The following is a 16,925-nucleotide window of genomic DNA, read 5'->3' as shown; positions in this document are numbered from 1 at the left end:
TAAAGATAACACCCTGACTTCTTTTGGGGAGATAGAATCCTTTTTAGAAACGTTCTTACCTGAAATGCTCCTTCAAGGCTTTCCGAATCGGAGAGTTTTTTTCTCCCTGTGTCCGATGTCTGAAGCACTGGATTGGAGCGTGAAGTGCCTTAGTTTACAGACGGAGCCGGGAGAGTGTTCGTTTTCTTGCCTGTGCTGTTATCACTGCCCCATCTGTGTGCGGTTTGTCCTGCCGTGCAATGCGACTGGGTCGTTGTCGGACTGAACCTGCGCTTTCAGGTGCCCCTGGGAAAATCCGCGTTCCGCTGCTGCCCGCGGGTGTCCGGAAAGTTTGGAATCGCGGGCCGGGGCGAGCGGCACGCGCGGGCTGCGGGCGGCGGCGGGTGCAGTCCCAGCGCGCACCGCTGGGTGGTGCCCTCGGCTAAGGCGGCGCCGAGCGGCTGCGGCAGCGGAGGCGGCGGAGGCCCGGAGCAGCCCCGCCGAGCTGAGAGCAGCCCCGCGGAGCCGAGCTGAGAGCAGCCCCGCGGAGCCGACCTGAGAGCAGCCCCGCGGAGCCGAGCGAGAGCAGCCCCGCGCAGACGAGTTCCCCCGAGCCCAGCGCAGAGCATCACAGTCAAACTTTGACCCGCGCAGCTCATTCGGGCTGCGGTGGGAGCTGCGACCGCTGCTCCCTGTCACCACCCGCCGGGACACACCGGCTGCTTTTCGGACCAAGGGACACAATCGGAGACACCGAGGGAAGGCGCCCGCCCCGCACTTGGCCGCTTTCCGCGGGGAATCGCTCGGCACATCCGCCACACCGACACCGGCCGCCGCCGCTGCCGCACCATGGCGATCGCAAGGCAAGTGCTTTGTCTCTCTGCTTTCCTGTCGCTGCCGCTCGCTGGCGCCGAGCCCATCCGCTACTCCGTGGCCGAGGAGGCGGAGAGCGGCTCCCTGGTGGGCAAGCTGGCGGAGGACGCGGGCTGACGCCGGCGCAGCTCTCGGCTCGCCGCGCCCGCCTGGTGTCGGAGGACGGCCGGCAGCATTTTCGCTTAGACGGCGGCTCCGGCCGCCTCGTGGTGTCGGGGAGGCTGGACCGGGAGGAGCTGTGCGGCCAGGCCGCCACCTGCATGCTCCCCTTCGAGCTGCTGCTCGCCAACCCACTGCAGTTCTTTCGGGTCGAGGTGACTCTGGTGGACATCAATGACCACTCACCCGTTTTCCAAGAAGATAGAATGATTTTTAGAGTCCCCGAAACGAGTAACCCGGGCTCTCGTTTTCCCTTGGAGGTGGCTCAGGATCTCGATATTGGCATCAACAGCATCCAGGTGTACAGCATTGCTCCGGAGAATGAGTATTTCAGGTCTCAGGTGGTACTCTGCTGACAGGTAAGAAGTATCTTGAATTGTCTTGGAAAAGGAACTAGATAGAGAGGACCAGGCAGAGATGAGTTTCAGTCTCATTGCGGAAGATGGGGGCTCTCCTCCAAGGAGTGGGACCATCGAGATCTCTATTATCATTCTAGATGCAAATGACAATGCTCCAATATTCAGTCAGGAGGAGTACATTGTAAAGGTGTTTGAGAACATTCAGAAGGCTCTGTGGTCCTGACTGTTCTGGCAACAGATCAGGATGCAGGAGTTAATGGAGACATTTTACTATCAAGTCAGCCAAACACTTGGACGGAGTGAATCAGCATTTGTCATCGATCCCATCCTGGAGAAATTAAACTCACAAAACCTCTGGACTTTGAGGCAGCAGAGACTCATGAGCTCAGTGTGAGGGCCACAGATGGAGGAGGGCTCTCAGCAATCTGCAGGTGTTGGTGGAGGTGGTGGATGTGAATGACAATGCACCCGAGCTGGTGGTGAGTTCCTTCAGCAGTCCCCTCCCCGAGAACACAGCGCCTGGTACAGTGGTTGCCCTGTTTTCGGTCAGGGACCGGGATTCTGGTGCCAACGGGCAGATCTCGTGTTCCCTGGAGGATCAGCTCTTCTTCTCCCTGCGGCCAGCCTATAAGAATTACTATGAGCTGGTGACGGTGAGCGCGCTGGACCGCGAGGAGACGGCTCGGCACATCCTGAGCGTGACAGCAGCAGATGCGGGGTCGCCTCCTCTCACAAGCACGCAGACCTTCACGGTGGACATCTCGGATGTCAATGACAACGCCCCCGTCTTCAACCAGACGTCCTACACCATGTATGTGCGCTGAGAACAACGTGCCCAGGGTGTTTGTTGGAGCCGTCAGTGCTGCAGATGCTGACGTGGGGCTCAATGCCAAGGTGACCTATTCGCTGTCCCCAGTGCAAGCGGCAGAGCGGCCCTGGTGCTCCTGCATCTCGGTGAACTCTGAGAACGGACACATCTTTGTGCTGCGGCCCCTGGACTACGAGCGCTTGAGGCAGACGGAGGTGACGGTCAGTGCCTCGGACGCGGGCTCTCCTCCCCTCCGAGCCAACGTCACCGTGCGCCTGGTGGTGCTGGACGAGAATGACAACGCTCCGCTCGTGCTGTACCCAGGCCAGGACAGCAGCCCAGCGTCCGGCGAGCTGGTGCCCGTGTCGGCTGAGGCGGGCTACCTCATCACCAAAGTGGTGGCCGTCGATGCCGACTCGGCCAGAACTCCTGGCTCTCCTACCACCTGCTGAGGGCACACCGAGCCGGGGCTGTTCACGGTGGGTGTCCAAAGCGGGGAGGTGCGTCTGAGGAGGCCGGTGACAGACAGAGACAGCGTGAAGCAGAAGCTCGTTGTCCTGGTCAGAGACAACGGCAAGCCCCCGCTGTCAGCCACCGCAGCTCTGAGCGCACTCCTGCTCAAGGACTTCTCCGACGTGCGCCTCCCGCACAGCAGCCCTGCGGCCACAGAGGATCAGGGCGACTCCCTGACAACCTATTTAATCGTCTCCTTGGTCTTTGTCTCCCTCCTCTTCCTCGTCTCCAGCGCGCCTTTGTGGCTCGCAAGGTGTGCAAGAGAAAGGAGTTGGAGGCCGGCCATGTGCTTTACGGTGCCGACAACCTGCAGAGCGGCCTGGCCGATGCTGCTGCTGCAGGGACCCTGCCCCGCACCTACTGCTATGAAATCAGCCTCACTACGGGCTCGGGCAACAGCGAGTTCAGATTCCTCAGCCCATCCTCCCCAGCCTGCCACCACAGCACTGTGCCACGGGCCAGGAGCCTGATGAGGGACAGGATTTCCCCTGTGTCCCTGTCAGCACAGAGGACATGGCTCCAGACAGTGCTGGGACTCTGTCTGCAGGACAGTTCAATGCTCTTTCCTTTACCTAGCTGGGGTGTGCACAGCCAGAGGCTTCAATGGTCATGGGAGGAGGAGATTCAGGCTGCAGCCTGTGGTAAAGGTTCCCTCAGAGAGGATATATCCCCAATTGGCTGAGTCAGTTTCCTGAAATTGTACATCAGAGTAAAATATTGTCTTTCACTCCACAACCACAAATTAAACTGAAAAGATACTCAGAATCTTCTCCTGATATTATAGGATATTTCGGCTTTGTCATAGCCGTTTCTGATAGGCTTTCATAATGCACTTCCTGCTATGCTCATCTGTGTTTTCCTGCCAGAGTAGACTTTGGAGTGCTTATTCTTTATTATAGCTCAATGTCATAGGTGGATCAAAAAATGTCGTGCTTGCAGAAATTACATAAAGGTTTTTTTCCCAGCTCAGAAAATTAAGGTCGTTCTAAATACTGTGTCATGATGGTCTGTTTACACAAGGCATTTTCTTACTGTGTTTCTTGGATGTCTCTCCCCCTGTCAATGAGTTCAAATTCTTCAGGCCCTTCCTCCCCAGCCTACCACCACAGCACTGTGCCACGGCCCAGGAGCCTGATGAGGGACAGGATTTCCCTTCTGTCTCTGTCAGCACAGAGGACATGGCTCCAGACAATGCTGGGACTCATGTCTGCAGGACAGTTCAATGCCCTTTGTTTTAAACTAGCTGGGGAATGTGCACTGCCAGAGACTTCACTGGTCATGAGAGTAGGGGATCCAGGCTGTAGTATGTGGGAATGGTTGCTCATGAGAAGATATGTTCCCAATTGGAATAGCCAATTTCCTGAAATTTTACATCAGGGTAAAATTTTGTCTTTTGCTCCAAAAATGGAAACAACAAAGAAAAGATACTCATATTCTTTCTGTGAGACAATACTATATGTCCCTCTGTCACAGCATTTTCTGTTAAGCTGTCATAATGCACTTCCGGCTCTGCTATCATGTCTCTTGCTGTCCAGGCAGACTTGGACTTCTTATTCTTTGTCCTCGCTCCATGGCACAGTGTGGTAGACAAATCCGACCCTTTCTGAAATTACATGAATCCCCTTTCACCAGCTAAGGAAAGCAAGGTACTTCTGAGTACTATGTCAGAATGTTCTGTTAGCACAAGGCATTTTCTTTCTGCAGGTTATGGATATCTGTGTCCATGTCTGTGGGCTTTGTGTGTGACACTTTCTTCTCAGTCTGTCTGTCTGTGTGGCCATTGTGCATGTGCAGATGGTTCAGTAGTGCTGCCCAGTGAAACGGGGAATTTGTCCCATCCAGCCATTGCAATCCTGGCAATTCCAGCTCTGCAGAGTAAAAGGCTATTTTGACTCTGTGACTACCAGGGTGTCATGTTCTTCAAGGAAGTGGGGAGCAGAAAAATTCATAACAAAATCTTCCCTTGGCCTATGTGTGAGTTTAGTGTTCTGTCCCCCTCTGGATATCTTGAAGATAAAGTAGCAGCAGGTGTGTTAGCGTATACTGTAAGAGCAGAGAATCATTATCATGTACTCATTGTGTTTGTGTGCATGACTAAGGCACATGTCCATCAAAGAAAATTTTTATAAGTTCGGAACAGGAAGAACATGCCATCAGGACTTTGAGTTTTCTTTCATAATTCTTCTTTCTGAATTCAGTGACTTCTGCGGGAACTTGAAAGCTTTCCCTACAGGATTATCTGAAATTGCATCAGAGCATGTGCATCCCCATTGTTGCCCTTTCTCCTTCTACTCTCTGGACTATCCTGAACATTGTTATGCCTGTTGTACTAGACAAAGACTGCCAGCCCGTTTATAATCACTGTTTGTTTCAATGATGTCTCTGATCAATGGAATACTCTCAAAGATTCCCTCACACTCCCTTGTGCTGAAGTTATACAGTTTAACATTGTGAACTGGTATGGCTCTGAGTTTGTAAAATTTCAAAAGTATGTAGAATTGAAATAAGGATAACACCCTGTCTTCTTTTGGGGAAACAGTACCCTTTGTAGAAACGTTCTTACCTAAAGTGCTCCTTCAAGACTTTCCAAATTCGGAGAGTTTTTTTCTCCCGGTGTCCGATGTCGGAATCACTGGATTGGTGGATGAAGTGCCTTAGCTTAGAGACGGAGCCGGGAGAGTGTTCGTTATCTTGCCTGTGCAGTTAATACTGCCCTATCTGTGTGCGGTTTGTCCTGCCGTGCAATGCGAGTGGCTCTTTGTCTGGCTGAACCTGCGCTTTCAGGTGCCCCTGGGAAAATCCGCGTTCCGTGGCTGCCCGCGGGTGTCCGGAAAGTTTTGGAATCGCGGGCCGGGGCGAGCGGCAGCGCGGGCTTGCGGGCGGCGGCGGGTGCAGTCCCAGCGCGCACCGCTGGGTGGTGCCCTCGGCTAAGGCGGCCGCCGAGCGGCTGCGGCAGCGGAGGCGGCGGAGCGCGGAGCAGCCCCGCCGAGCTGAGAGCAGCCCCGCGGAGCCGAGCCGAGAGCAGCCCCGCGGAGCCGAGCTGAGAGCAGCCCCGCGGAGCCGAGCTGAGAGCAGCCCCGCGGAGCCGAGCTGAGAGCAGCCCCGCTCAGAGCCGTACAGACCAGCTTTGACCACCGCCGCTCATTCGGGCGGAGGTGACAGCGGCTACGGCTGCGACCGCTGCTCCGTGTCACCCGCCTCGGGGACACACTGGCTCCTTTTCGGACCAAGGGACACAATCGGAGACACCGAGGGAAGGCGCCCGCCCCGCACTTGGCCGCTTTCCGCGGGGAATCGCTCGGCACATCCGCCACACCGACACCGGCCGCCGCCGCTGCCGCACCATGGCGATCGCAAGGCAAGTGCTTTGTCTCTCTGCTTTCCTGTCGCTGCCGCTCGCTGGCGCCGAGCCCATCCGCTACTCCGTGGCCGAGGAGGCGGAGAGCGGCTCCCTGGTGGGCAAGCTGGCGGAGGACGCGGGGCTGACGCCGGCGCAGCTCTCGGCTCGCCGCGCCCGCCTGGTGTCGGAGGACGGCCGGCAGCATTTTCGCTTAGACGGCGGCTCCGGCGCCTCGTGGTGTCGGGGAGGCTGGACCGGGAGGAGCTGTGCGGCCAGGCCGCCACCTGCATGCTCCCCTTCGAGCTGCTGCTCGCCAACCCTCTGCAGTTCTTTCGGGTCGAGGGTGACCCTGGTGGATATCAATGATCACTCACCCGTCTTCCTCGATGAACGAGTCACTTTTAAGATTCCGGAAAATAGTGAGTCGGGTTCGCGTTTCCCACTGGAGGTGGCTCAGGACCTTGATATTGGCAGTAATGCCGTCCAGGCATACAGCATCTCTCCCGAGAATGACTATTTAGTGTCTCCTATAGGACTCGGCTTACAGGCAAGGAGTATCTTGAGCTGGTCGTCGAAAAAGCACTAGACAGAGAGGAGCAGGCAGAGATGAGTTTCAGTCTCATTGCTGAAGATGGGGGCTCTCCTCCAAGGACTGGCACCACCCAAGTCAGTGTGGTTGTTTTAGATGTAAAATGACAATGTTCCCACTTTCTCACAGGAGGAATACATGGGAAAGGTTCTGGAAAGCATGCCAGAAGGCTCTGTGGTTCTGTCAGTGCTGGCAACAGATCAGGATGCAGGGGTAAATGGGGACATTTCATATCAACTCAGCCAAGGAGTAGAACAGAGTGAGTCAGCATTTGTGATTGACCCAATCACTGGAGAAATAAAACTCACAAAACCTCTGGATTTGAGGATTCAGTGCGTCACGAATTCCGTGTGAGAGCAACGGATGGTGGAGGCCTCTCAGCAATTTGCAAGGTGTTGGTGGAGGTGGTGGATGTGAATGACAATGCCCCCGAGCTGGTGGTGAGTTCCTTCAGCAGTCCCCTCCCGAGAACACAGCGCCTGGCAGTGGTTGCCCTGTTTTCGGTCAGGGACCGGGATTCTGGTGCCAACGGGCAGATCTCGTGTTCCCTGGAGGATCAGCTCTTCTTCTCCCTGCGGCCAGCCTATAAGAATTACTATGAGCTGGTGACGGTGAGCGCGCTGGACCGCGAGGAGACGGCTCGGCACATCCTGAGCGTGACAGCAGCAGATGCGGGGTCGCCTCCTCTCACAAGCACGCAGACCTTCACGGTGGACATCTCGGATGTCAATGACAACGCCCCCGTCTTCAACCAGACTCCTACACCATGTATGCGCGCGAGAACAACGTGCCCAGGGTGTTTGTTGGAGCCGTCAGTGCTGCAGATGCTGACGTGGGGCTCAATGCCAAGGTGACCTATTCGCTGGCCCCAGTGCAAGCGGCAGAGCGGCCCTGGTGCTCCTGCATCTCGGTGAACTCTGAGAACGGACACGTCTTTGTGCTGCGGCCCCTGGACTACGAGCGCTTGAGGCAGACGGAGGTGACGGTCAGTGCTCGGACGCGGGCTCTCCTCCCCTCCGAGCCAACGTCACCGTGCGCCTGGTGGTGCTGGACGAGAATGACAACGCCCCGCTCGTGCTGTACCCAGGCCAGGACAGCAGCCCAGCGTCCGGCGAGCTGGTGCCCGTGTCGGCTGAGGCGGGCTACCTCATCACCAAAGTGGTGGCCGTCGATGCCGACTGGGCCAGAACTCCTGGCTCTCCTCCACCTGCTGAGGGCCACCGACCGGGGCTGTTCACGGTGGGTGTCCAAAGCGGGGAGGTGCTGAGGAGGCCGGTGACAGACAGAGACGCCGTGAAGCAGAAGCTCGTTGTCCTGGTCAGAGACAACGGCAAGCCCCCGCTGTCAGCCACCGCAGCTCTGAGCGCACTCCTGCTCAAGGACTTCTCCGACGTGCGCCTCCCGCACAGCAGCCCAGCGGCCACAGAGGATCAGGGCGACTCCCTGACAACCTATTTAATCGTCTCCTTGGTCTTTGTCTCCCTCCTCTTCCTCGTCTCCAGCGTGGCCTTTGTGGCTCGCAAGGTGTGCAAGAGAAAGGAGCTGGAGGCCGGCCATGTGCTTTACGGTGCCGACAACCTGCAGAGCGGCCTGGCCGATGCCGCCGCTGCAGGGACCCTGCCCCGCGCCTACTGCTACGAGATCAGCCTCACTACGGGCTCGGGCAACAGCGAGTTCAAATTCCTCAGGCCCATCCTCCCCAGCCTGCCACCACAGCACTGTGCCGGGCCAGGAGCCTGATGAGGGACAGGATTTCCCCTGTGTCCCTGTCAGCACGAGGACATGGCTCCAGACAATGCTGGGACTCTGTCTGCAGGACAGTTCAATGCTCTTTCCTTTACCTAGCTGGGGTGTGCACAGCCAGAGGCTTCAATGGTCATGGGCAGGAGGGGATTCAGGCTGCAGCATGTGGTAAAGGTACCCAGAGGATATGTTCCCAATTGGCAAGGGCAATTTCCTGAAATTGTACATCAGAGTAAAATTTTGTCTTTCAATCCAAAACCCCAAATTAAATAGAAAAGTTTCTCAGAATCTCTACCTGTATTATAGATATTTCGGCTTTGTCATAGCCGTTTCTGATAGGCTTTCCTAATGCATTCCTTCTATGCTCTGTGTTTTCTGCCAGAGTAGACTTTGGAGCACTTATTCTTCATTGATATCAATGTCACTTGGCTCAAAAATCTCAAGCTTGTGGATATTACACAAAGGCCTTTTTCCCAGCTCAGAAAGTAAGGTAGTTCTAAATACTGTGTCATGATGTTGTTTGCACAAGGCTTTTCTTCCTATGGTTCTGGATGTCTCTCTCCCTGTCACTGAGTTCAAATTCCTCAGGCCCATCCTCCCCAGCCTGCCACCACAGCACTCTGCCACTGCCCAGGATCATCGAGGGACAGGATTTCCCCTGTGTCCCTGTCAGCACAGAGGACATGGCTCCAGACAATGCTGGGACTCTGTCTGCAGGACAATTCAATGGCCTTTCCTTCAACTAGCTGGGGTGTGCACAGCCAAAGGCTTCAGTGGTCGTGAAGGAGAGGATCCAGGCTGTAAAATATGGCAATGGTTCCTCCAGATAAGATATGTTCCCAATTGGCATAGCCAATTTCCTGAACATTCTAAGTCAGGGCAAAATTTTGCCTTTCACTCCAAAAATGGAAATAACGAAGAAGAGATTCTCAGATTCTCTCTGTCAGATAATGCTATATATCACCTCTGTCACAGCATTTCTGGTAGGCTGTCATAATGCAGTTCCAGCTCTGCTCTCGTGTCTGTTGCTGTCCAGGCAGTCTCTGGACTTCTTATTCTTTGCTCTAGCTCAAAGGCACAGTTGGGTAGAAAAATCCCACACTTCCTGAATTCACACGAATCTCTTTTTCCCAGCTCAGAAAAGCAAGGTATTTCTGAGTACAGTGTCACGATGTTCTGTTAGCACAAGGCATTTTCTTTCTGCAGGTATGGATGTCTGTGTCACTGTCTGTGGGCTGTGTGTGTGACACTTTCTTCTCAGTCTGTTTGTCTGTGTGGCCATTGTGCATGTGCAGATGGTTCAGTAGTGCTGCCCAGTGAAATGGGGAATTTGTCCCATCCAACCATTGCAATGCTGGCAATTCCAGCTCTGCAGAGTAAACAGCTATTATGACCCTGTGAGTACAGGCATGGCATCACCTTCAAGGCAGAGAGGATCAGAAAAATACTGAACAAAATCTTTCACTGCCCTATGTGTGCCTTTAGTGTTCTGCCTCCATAAGAGTGTCTTGGAGATAATGCAGCAGCAGATGTTTTAAGGTAGGCTTTAACTGAAGGGTGTAATGAAAGCCTATTCCTTGTCTTTGTCTGCATGAAAAAACCACATCTCCATCACAGAGGCTTTTCTGAAATTAGAATCAAGAAGAACATGACAACAGGCCTTTGAGTTTTGTTCCCTCATTTTTCTTTCTGAATTTAATGGCTTTGTTGTGACTAGAAATCTGTCCCTACAGGGTTATCTGCAATTGTATTAGAGCAGTTGCATTCCCATTTGTCCCGTTTCTCCTTCCACCTCCTGAAATGCATTGAGCATTATTTTTCATGCTCCCCTAGAGAAGGACAGCCACATCATTTACAATAGCTGTTTGTTTGAATGATGTCTGTGATGCATGGAGTATTTAGAAAGATTCCCTCACGTTATATCGTACAGATGTTGTTCAGTTGAACATTGTAAACTGCTATACCTATGAGTCTAAGAACTGGAAAATATTATGAAGCAAAATAAAGAGAAATCCGTAACACCTTTCCAAAAGATAGAAGTCTTTGTAGTGACTTTCTTTTTGGTAAAGCCCTGAGAAGACTTTTAAAAATTCTGCGATTCTTTTTTGGCTATGTCCCTGGACAGAAGCAATATTGGGTGGGTGCTCTTTCTGAGTTTGGAGATGCAAGAAATAGCGTACTCATTGGCATGCCTATGCTTTTACGCTAGCCCTGTTACTGCTCGGTTTCTCCTACCGAGGGATGATGATCTGTAGTTCTGGGGTGAGCCTCCGCTTCACGCTGCTGTGGGAAAAGCGGCGTTCCGTGGCTGCCCGCGGGTGTCCGGAAAGTTTTGGAATCGCGGGCCGGGGCGAGCGGCAGCGCGGGCTGCGGGCGGCGGCGGGTGCAGTCCCAGCGCGCACCGCTGGGTGGTGCCCTCGGCTAAGGCGGCGCCGAGCGGCTGCGGCAGCGGAGGCGGCGGAGCCCGGAGCAGCCCCGCCGAGCTGAGAGCAGCCCCGCGGAGCCGAGCTGAGAGCAGCCCGCGGAGCCGAGCTGAGAGCAGCCCCGCGGAGCCGAGCCGAGAGCAGTCCCGCGGAGCCGAGCTGAGAGCGGCCCCGCGGAGCCGAGCCGAGAGCGGCCCGCGGAGCCGAGCCGAGAGCAGCCCGCGGAGCCGAGCTGAGAGCAGCCCCGCGGAGCCGAGCTGAGAGCAGCCCCGCCGAGCCGAGCTGAGAGCAGCCCAGTGCAGCTGGACGGAGGTGGTAGAGGCTACGGCTGCGACCGCTGCTCCGTGTCATCGGCCGCCGGGATACACCGGCTGCGGTAGGGACCGCCGGAAGAATACGGAACACCGAGGGAAGGCGCCCGCCCCGCACTTGGCCGCTTTCCGCGGGGAATCGCCCGGCACTTCGCCACACCGACACCGGCCGCCGCCGCTGCCGCACCATGGCGATCGCAAGGCAAGTGCTTTGTCTCTCTGCTTTCCTGTCGCTGCCGCTCGCTGGCGCCGAGCCCATCCGCTACTCCGTGGCCGAGGAGGCGGAGAGCGGCTCCCTGGTGGGCAAGCTGGCGGAGGACGCGGGGCTGACGCCGGCGCAGCTCTCGGCTCGCCGCGCTCGCCTGGTGTCGGAGGACGGCCGGCAGCATTTTCGCTTAGACGGCGGCTCCGGCCGCCTCGTGGTGTCGGGGAGGCTGGACCGGGAGGAGCTGTGCGGCCAGGCCGCCACCTGCATGCTCCCCTTCGAGCTGCTGCTCGCCAACCCCTGCAGTTCTTTCGGGTCGAGGTGACCCTGGTGGATATCAATGATCACTCACCTGTTTTCCCCGAGGAAGAGTCACTTTTGAAATCCCGGAAACGAGCGAGCCAGGGTCATCTTTCCCACTAGTGGGGGCTCAGGACCTCGATATTGGCATTAACAGCATTCAAGAATACAGCATCTCTCCTGAGAACGAGTATTTAGTGTCCCTGAGACTCAAATTGCCGGCAAGAAATATCTTGAACTGGTCTTGGAGAAGGCATTAGATAGAGAGGAGGAGGAGAGATGAGTTTCTGTCTATTGCTGAAGATGGGGGATCTCCTCCAAGGAGGGACCATTGAGATCTCTATTATCATTCTAGATGAAATGACAATGCTCCATATTCAGTCAGGAGGAGTACATTGTAAAGGTTTTGGAGAACATTCCAGAAGGCTCTGTGGTTCTGAGTGTTCTAGCAAATGATAAGGATGCAGGAGTAAATGGGGACATTACCTACCAACTCAGCCAAGTAGTGGGACAAAGTGACTCAGCATTTCTCATTGACCCAATCACTGGAGAAATTAAACTCACAAAACCTCTGGATTCGAGGCAGCAAAGACCCATGAGCTCATTGTGAGGGCCAGAGTGGTGGAGGCTCTCAGCAATCTGCAAGGTGTTGGTGGAGGTGGTGGATGTGAATGACAATGAACCCGAGCTGGTGGTGAGTTCCTTCAGCAGTCCCCTCCCAGAGAACACAGCGCCTGGCACAGTGGTTGCCCTGTTTTCGGTCAGGGACCGGGATTCTGGTGCCAACGGGCAGATCTCGTGTGCCCTGGAGGATCAGCTCTTCTCCCTGCGGCCAGCCTATAAGAATTACTATGAGCTGGTGACGGTGAGAGCGCTGGAGCGAGGAGACGGTTCGGCACATCCTGAGCGTGACAGCAGCAGATGCGGGGTCGCCTCCTCTCACAAGCACGCAGACCTTCATGGTGGACATCTCGGATGTCAATGACAACGCCCCCGTCTTCAACCAGACGTCCTACACCATGTATGTGCGCGAGAACAACGTGCCCAGGGTGTTTGTTGGAGCCGTCAGTGCTGCAGATGCTGACGTGGGGCTCAATGCCAAGGTGACCTATTCGCTGGCCCCAGCACAAGCGGCAGAGCGGCCCTGGTGCTCCTGCATCTCGGTGAACTCTGAGAACGGACACGTCTTTGTGCTGCGGCCCCTGGACTACGAGCGCTTGAGGCAGACGGAGGTGACGGTCAGTGCTCGGACGCGGGCTCTCCTCCCCTCCGAGCCAACGTCACCGTGCGCCTGGTGGTGCTGGATGAGAATGACAACGCCCCGCTCGTGCTGTACCCAGGCCAGGACAGCAGCCCAGCGTCCGGCGAGCTGGTGCCCGTGTCGGCTGAGGCGGGCTACCTCATCACCAAAGTGGTGGCCGTCGATGCCGACTCGGGCCAGAACTCCTGGCTCTCCTACCACCTGCTGAGGGCCACCGAGCCGGGGCTGTTCACGGTGGGTGTCCAAAGCGGGGAGGTGGTCTGAGGAGGCCGGTGACAGACAGAGACAGCGTGAAGCAGAAGCTCGTTGTCCTGGTCAGAGACAACGGCAAGCCCCCGCTGTCAGCCACCGCAGCTCTGAGCGCACTCCTGCTCAAGGACTTCTCCGACGTGCGCCTCCCGCACAGCAGCCCCGGCCACAGAGGATCAGGGCGACTCCCTGACAACCTATTTAATCGTCTCCTTGGTCTTTGTCTCCCTCCTCTTCCTCGTCTCCAGCGCGGCCTTTGTGGCTCGCAAGGTGTGCAAGAGAAAGGAGCTGGAGGCCGGCCATGTGCTTTACGGTGCCGACAACCTGCAGAGCGGCCTGGCCGATGCCGCCGCTGCAGGGACCCTGCCCCGCGCCTACTGCTACGAGATCAGCCTCACTACGGGCTCGGGCAACAGCGAGTTCAATTCCTCAGGCCCATCCTCCCCAGCCTGCCACCACAGCACTGTGCCACGGGCCAGGAGCCTGATGAGGGACAGGATTTCCCCTGTGTCCCTGTCAGCACAGAGGACATGGCTCCAGACATGCTGGGACTCTGTCTGCAGGACAATTCAATGGCCTTTCCTTCAACTAGCTGGGGAACGTGCACACCAAGTCCGTCAATGGTCATGTGAGGATGGGATCCAGGCTGTAGCATGTGGAAATGGCTCCTCCAGAGATGATATGCCCCAATTGGCATAGCCCATTTCCTCAAGTTCTAAGTCAGGGCAAATTTTTTTCTTGCACTCCAAAAAATGGAAATAATGTAGAAGATTACTCAGATTTTCTCTGTTAGAAAATGCTATATATCCCTTCTTGTCGTGGTTTGACATTCGTCAAATTTTGTTTATCAACTGGGCGATATGATTTTTGGGAGAAAAAGGCAAAACAGGCACTATTTAAAAGTAAAACAGGTAGATTTTTTAATATACATGAAAGAAAAATAGAAGAAAAGACATATATGGCATCTGCTGAGATATTGAAACACCCCCCTCCCCCACCCCTCTCAGTTGTTTACTTTTTCACACAATAGAGAGAAAAAACTATGATTTTCAGTCAGATTCACTATTTAAAATGGTTCTACATCACTTTGGGAGAGGAGCCTCTCTAGCGTTATGGGGAACACGCCACAAGGAAAAAAAAATCGAGTGGCTTTCAGAGATCTGCAATCGCCTGAAATTTTCCTGGATTCTGTGCAGTCTCACCCATATAACAGCTTTTCACGCTGTTCCTGGCTTCCACATGTTGGGTATCATTTAAGAATGCTTTTCTAGTACAAAACAGGGATCTGTTGTATTTCTAAATTCACTTCTCTCTCAAAAGAAATAGAAACTTCTTTATTTTTCTCAGGAGGGGGATAGATTCTAATCAAAACTCTTAATTAAAACCCATGTATATCAATACACACAACTCTTTGGTTAGAACTTGCATTCTCCTAAGCAACATTAGGATATTACAAAAACAGTCCATTTCCCCCATAAATTTCATCTAGAGAAGTCTGGTGAAAAATGTCCACTTCCTCTATCCCATCTTCAAAATAGTCTTTCTCAGTTCTTTTACTGACTTTTTCCCAATGCTCTTCTCTCTACATTTCAAATGTCTTCCACAGAGGAGGGAAAAAGTTAAAGTCTTTGCTTAGAGTTTTTCTTCTTCAGCAGACTCAAGGCCACAGATGATGGTCAGGAGAGAAGAAGAAAAATGCAGGCTCAAGAACATTGATAGATGAAATCTTCTCCACCCTGGTCGGACTTCAAGTGATTTAAACTCAGATCGTCTTCCTGAGGCTCCGAAGAAAAAGTTCTTAAAAGTCTCTCCTTCTTCGGACCAGCGGCTCTGGCAACAAGGCCCAGAGCACGGCCACCGTGGTCCTGGGCAGGGCAGACTGCTGGTCTGCAGTCCTCCTCTCCTCCTCTCCCCATCAGAGGAGCAGGAGAAGACAGAAGGAGTACCGCCAGCCCTGGTCGCTGTCCCACAGGCAAGGCCCCCCACCCCCCCGAGGCCCGCCAGGCCATGCCCCGGGGGAACAGCCCGCCCCGTTCACGAGGTGATGTTACCTTCTCGATGACCAGAAAACGAAAGAGAGTGAGTCACCTGGAAGCTTGTGATTTAAAGACTGTGTTTTCAGAGGTGTAGAAACACTCCCATTCATTAGCAACCTGTCAATCACAATCCATTCTAAACCACAACACCTCTGTCACAGCATTTCTGATAAGCTCTCATAATGCACTTCAGCTCTGCTATCATGTCTCTTGCTGTACAGGCAGACTGGACTTCTTATTCTTTGTTCTAGCTCAATGGCCCACTTGGGTAGACAAATCCAACCCTTTCTGAAATTACATGAATCCCATTACCCAGCTCAGAAAAGCAAGGTACTTCTGAGTGCTGTGTCATGATATTCTGCTAGCATAAGGTTTTTTCTTTCTGAAGTTATGGATTTCTGTGTCACTGTCTGTGGGCTGTGTGTGTGACGCTTTCTTCTCAGTCTGTCTGTCTGTGTGGCCATTGTGTATCTGCAGATGGTTCAGTAGTGCTGCCCAGTGAAACAGGGAATTTCCCATCCAGCTGTTGCAATTCTGACAATTCTAGCTCTGCAGAGTAAAAGGCTATTTTGACCCTATGAATACAGAGTGACATGTTCTTCAAGGCAGAGAGGAGCAGGAAAACACACAACAAAATCTTCCCTTGGCCTATGTTGGCTTTGATTATCTGCCCCCCTCTGATTGTTCTGGAAATAATGCAGCAGCGGATGTGTTAGGGTAGGATGTAACTGTAGGGTGTAATGAAGGCCTATTCCTTCCCTTTGCGTGCATGAAATCACCACATGTCCATCACAGAGACTTTTCTGAGATAAGAATCACTATTATGACAACAGGGCTTTAAGTTTTGTTTCCTAAAATTTCTTTCTGAATTCGGTGGTTTCTTGTTGGGACTAGAAATCTGTCCCTACAGGATTATCTGTATTTGCATTAGAGCATTTGCATTCCCTTTTCTCCCTTTTCTCCTTCCACCCTCTGAAGTGTACTGAGCATTATTTTGCCTGTTCTACTAGAGAGGGACAGGCATCCCATTTATAATAGCTGGTTGTTTGAATGATATCTGTGGTGCATGGAATATTCAGAATGATTCCCTCAAGCTATATTGTGCAGATTTTGTTCAGTTTAACATTGTAAACTGTTATAATTATGAGTCTAAGAATTGTAAAAATATGAAGAACTAAAATAAAGAGAAGACCGTAATACCTTTCTAGAAGACGGAAGTCATTGTAGTGACGTTTTTTCTGGAAAAGCCCTGAGAAAGCTTTTAAAAATTCTGCGAGTCTTTTTTTGACTATGTCCCTGGACAGAAGCAATACCGGGGAGATGCAGTTCCAGAGTTTGGAGATGTAGCCAAAAGAGTGTTCCTTGGCATGCCTATGCCTTACCTCAGCCCTATTCCTGCTCCGTTTCTCCTACCGAGGGATGATGCTCTGTCATTCAGGGGTGAGCCTCCTCTTCTCGGTGCCCTGGGAAAATCCGCGTTCCGGGGCTGCCCGGGTGTCCGGAAAGTTTTGGGATCGCGGGCCGGGGCGAGCGGCAGCGCGGGCTGCGGGCGGCGGCGGGTGCAGTCCCAGCGCGCACCGCTGGGTGGTGCCCTCGGCTAAGGCGGCGCCGAGCGGCTGCGGCAGCGGAGGCGGCCGAGCCCGGAGCAGCCCCGCCGAGCTGAGAGCAGCCCCGCGGAGCCGAGCTGAGAGCAGCCCCGCGGAGCCGAGCTGAGAGCAGCCCCGCGGAGCTGAGAGCAGCCCGCGGAGCCGAGCTGAGAGCAGCCCGCGGAGCCGAG

General features: G+C 54.1%; 3 pseudogenes; all 3 read left to right on the top strand.

Moving 5' to 3' along the window:
- The first annotated feature begins 828 nt into the window (after positions 1-828).
- LOC136367732 (protocadherin beta-15-like) lies at positions 829-5,785 on the top strand (annotated as a pseudogene).
- A 250-nt stretch (positions 5,786-6,035) lies between these two features.
- LOC136367731 (protocadherin beta-15-like) lies at positions 6,036-8,360 on the top strand (annotated as a pseudogene).
- A 2,925-nt stretch (positions 8,361-11,285) lies between these two features.
- On the top strand, positions 11,286-13,744 carry LOC136367730 (protocadherin beta-4-like; annotated as a pseudogene).
- The last annotated feature ends 3,181 nt before the right edge of the window (positions 13,745-16,925 follow it).

Source organism: Sylvia atricapilla, chromosome 14 (assembly GCF_009819655.1).
Source record: "Sylvia atricapilla isolate bSylAtr1 chromosome 14, bSylAtr1.pri, whole genome shotgun sequence".
Taxonomy (NCBI): domain Eukaryota; kingdom Metazoa; phylum Chordata; class Aves; order Passeriformes; family Sylviidae; genus Sylvia; species Sylvia atricapilla.
This window is presented reverse-complemented; position numbering and strand designations above follow the sequence as displayed.